Genomic DNA, 4764 nt, shown 5'->3' on the forward strand with positions numbered 1-4764 from the left:
TATATGCATATATGTATGTATATATATATATATGTGTGTGTGTGTGTGTGTCTGTATGTATGTATATATGTATAAATATATATTTATCTATGCATATATATATGTGTATGTCTATGTATAGGTATATATATATATGTGTGTGTGAGTGTATTTCAATTATAATAATCAAGGATGAATATTTTTTTTAATTTACCAGTCGCCAGCATCTGTGATATTTATATGTAGTTATAGTTTTGTGTTTGCTTTCCTGTTGGTATGTATAACTATCTCATTTATTTCCCTTAAATCTGCTCTGCTGACGAGGAAAAGCCATTGGGAAAATCCAGAAATTGATCAATCCAGAGCTATCTATATTGTTATGAACTTTCCATTAGCTTTCTCCCTCCATTTCAACACGTGTGTAACTTTGTGTTGACTTTTAAAGTGGCTGGACGATTTAGCGTCTACTTTCACTGTATAGGCTAAAATTTTTCTTTGCCCTTAATTATAATTGTGTGTGTGTGTGTGTGTGTGTGTGTGTGTGTGTGTGTGTGTGTGTGTGTGTGTGTGTGTGTGTGTGTGTGTGTGTGTGTGTGTGTGTGTGTGTGTGTGTGTGTGCGCGCGTGTACACGAGTGTATTTCGTTTCAGAAATTTTATTACTGCACTTTGTTTATTATCACCAATTTTCAAACATTTTAAACCAATATTAAATGCTTTCCTAAATTAGAATTCCATTATCAAATATTCTAAACGGCAAATATAATCAGCTGGCATATTTTAATAATTTTAGACAATCTACATTTTTTTCTAAAAATATCCAAAAATATCCACATTGTGTCTATAAAAAGAAATAAAGAATGAAATCGATAAATTTTCAGGAAATCAAATTTAGAGAGTAAATCAGACACAGTGACTTGGATTACTACCCCAAAACTAGGGGAGTTAAAATGTAAATCTCAACATTAATGCCTTCATGAAATCATAATTAACTTTCACGTTAAGAATTCACCTTTCTTTAGCTTGACTGAAGAACAAGTAAGACGATGGTATAAGTCAGTTATTTCAGTTTCAGTTTCTCATCCAGAGAAGATATCTCGTTCATAAATCATTCATCAAATTCAGAAGTATTACTCGTATCTTAAAACCGTTCCTGCAGAAGTAGTACAATTTTTGCGCGTGCATGCATGTGTGTGTGTGTGTGTGTGTGTGTTTCTAATGAGCAATTTGAATCATGCAGAATTAAAAGTAAAATCGAAAACTGTAAACAGTCTGTAGAACTCAAACCTAAACTGCCTGTTGCTTAGCTGCTGTAAATACTACAACACTACACATTTATACCTTGCTCAGCTATCTCACGCTTAGTGGTATTTTTTTTAATAATATAATGCTAAAGACTTAATGGTTAGTAACATAAACGAAATGCTAGACATTAATAATGATTGCTTTAGTTTAATTACCACAATGCACCACGATAATTTGCTCATGCGTGATTATTCATTTCATCAGTCATTCACTTGCTTCGTATGTTGATGTACGCGCATACAGTTTTCATATTTTCTCTGATACTTTTTCATCTTAAACCTTTTGAATAAATTCGTTATGAATTAAGGAATTCGTTACGAATTAATTCAAACACCATAAAGAAAGCTGATGAAGATTTAACAATGGAGGCTTGCTTTTATTCGTTCTCTCTCAAATAGCTCGACGGAGCCTTTTCACATATTCAAAAAGTTGGGATTTTCGTGTCTCGAGATTTAAATTATCATGAGAATAGGAAAGTAGTTAAAGATTGAAATATATCTCGTATTTGCTGTCGTGAAATTTATAATGAAAAGAAAACGATTGTAATTGAAACAAAGAACTTTTGACAGATCATTATGGAAAAGAAACTTCTACGTCAAGGGAATTATATATGAGCAGCAAATCCACATCGCGTGATGAATCCAAACAGAGCAGTAATGAAACGTCGCGTGATGTATAAACAACTAAAGATATTTGGCTGTTAGCTATTTGTAAATGATCCATTTAATCAAATCATTGGTTATGCCTAAAGTGCTTTTATTGCTCCTCATTCAACTCCTTTAGTAATTATTTATGCCAAATCTCTTCAGTGAAATGTAACTACAGTTTCTAAATTTATTGTCCGGTGAATTGACCCCTTCACTTGATGTCCATTCACTTAACGACTGAACATTTGGAATCAGTCGAATTGTAAATTCCAGTTATTCTTGTATGTCTTTGAACAAAATCCCATTGTGAAATCAATGTTCCTAAAATGGCGTTCACTATTTTTTAAAAGTTATTTTAACCATATCACATAACCAGTTTTTGGCTCGCCAATGAGTTTTAATTGGCTAACGACTTGATTAAATCATGCAAAATTTGGTACAATCACTTTGTTCGAATTCTTCAGCCATCGTAAAAATGGCAGAGCCGTTTGAATATAACATTACAAAACTTCGCATAATAATAGAAAAAGGTAGCAAGAAAACCATTCGTATACTGACTCAACAGGTTTCCTACCCACAATCTTCAGCTGCACACGCACTTTCGCAGGATATAGCCTGGCAAACACTTTCTGACAATAACTCGTAATCTAATCGATGTGACGCCTACTCATTTCGCTTAGATCATTTTAAAGAAACCTCTCTGTAGTTTACGAGCTACTTTTAAGCTCAATAAATGCACTATATTTTATAGTCAGTTAATCTAAACGTCAACGCAGTATAATGGTAGTTACGTAGACTTCTGAAACAATATGTTAGTAGTAGTGGCGCCAGCCAATTGCTTACTTTGTAATATTTCCTGCACTCTCTTTACAACTGTATGATTAGCTTCACTTAAATATGAACAAATAATCTCCTTCAGTCCTTAGTTAACAATCAAAAACATTTAAAATCATTTCTTGAATTTCGAACGAAATTGCAGAAAGCTAACAATATAAATAATATATAATATAAACAAAATAAAATTTTTCTTTCATTACACAATTTTCAGTTTTGATGACGCCGGCATTCTTCGTGTGTTTCAACAATGGCTCCACAGAATTTTTCATATACCACCCTAAGCTGTTTTCCTCTGTTTCGATACAATCCTGGAAACTGATTAAATCTCCCTGCCCTTTCTTCTGGACAAGTACAGCCTGTCTGTGTTACTCTTAGGGTGGAAGGCTCCGTGTACTGTCAACATTTTTCTGGTCTTCGTATCCATTTTCATCACTTCTCTCTTTTGCCATTTTATAACGCTTAATAAAGAAATAGTAACAAAGAAAAATAGACTAGAGAAGAACCTAGTCAGTATCTTTGAAGAAGCGATTTCGAAAAGCATAGCAAACGATGTGCTGGCAGCGAGAATGGGCATCGATTTTTGCTCTTCAAGCGGCATAAAGGTTGCATTATCAGAGCTAAACTGTATGGCTAAGACACGAAGATAAGAGAACCGTTTGGTGGACCCGACTGCAAGAGACCCAATGTAGCAATAAAGATGCAAATCTTTCTTTGAATGATTAGGATGGAAATAATGATGATGATGATGATTTAGGCACAAGAGCTGTAACTTTTTAAGGGGAAGTTATCAGTCCACCCTACAATTTAACTGGTACTTAATTTATCAATCCCGAAAGGAAGGTGAAGTTGTTTCTTGCAGCATTTCAATTCATAACGTTAAGAGAAGAAACTAAATACCACAAGGTATTTATTGTGGCGCTCTCTCATTTTACTACACCACTACCTTTACTGATATAATAATAATAATAATAATAATAATAATAATAATAATAATAATAATAATAATAATAATAACGATCGCTGTTATTCCCCCTCCTCCACCACATCAATCCTAAAGGAGCCATCCTGTTATAAATGAGAGCTAAAGCACCAAACTACGGCTGGATATTTTTCGATCATTTTTATAAATGTATAGCTATATAGGTCGTTAATTCATTCAAATTTAGATAACATGCCACACAAAATATCTAACCTGATAGTGAAATGTTATAATTTTATTTGGATTTTGCATATAAAAAATTAAATATCTTCATTTATTTCTTCTGTTTCCCAATGTATTTGAAGAGATTCTTGACATGAACAACCCTTTTTAGAAGGTGACTGTCTTCCCCGAGCTACATTATTCAATATGACCTTTTGTGACCTTTCTTTTTCTTAAGTTTGTAGGGTTAGATATGAAAGAAATTTGTTTGCTATTTCGCACAATTCGAGCGACCACGCAGATGCTGCTTCGCTGGCTTGTGCTATCAATAATAAATGTAAGTAATACGTGATATACTATTTGATGGTATACTCGTAGATCAAAGAGATAGTGAATCGCCTGGAACCAGTTATAAATTAATACTGTACAAAGAGGATGCGGAAGCCAGAAAAAAATCGACCGTTGTTGTATTATGATAATTTAATTAAGCCGTACTACTAAACTAGTGTGGCAACTATGTGAGTGTATACAACTATGATAGATAGATAGATAGATAGATAGATAGATAGATAGATAGATAGATAGATAGATAGATAGATAGATTGATTTCTTTATTGGCTAAACAGGGCCGAACACAGAGGGGACAATGCAATGTGGAACTTTTCCTTTAGAAAGAAAGAAAGAAAGAAAGAAAGAAAGAAAGAAAGAAAGGAAGAAAGGAAGGAAGGAAGAAAGAAATAGAGAAAGAATAAAAATATAAAACAGATTGGGTTTTTCCGTGGAAAGAAAAGTCTACGATAAAGACCACGGTAACCTCATGCAGGGAAAGAAACATATGAGAGCAAAGATCTCTCTTT

The sequence above is a fragment of the Octopus bimaculoides genome, chromosome 2 (assembly GCF_001194135.2).
Source record: "Octopus bimaculoides isolate UCB-OBI-ISO-001 chromosome 2, ASM119413v2, whole genome shotgun sequence".
Taxonomy (NCBI): Eukaryota; Metazoa; Mollusca; class Cephalopoda; order Octopoda; family Octopodidae; genus Octopus; species Octopus bimaculoides.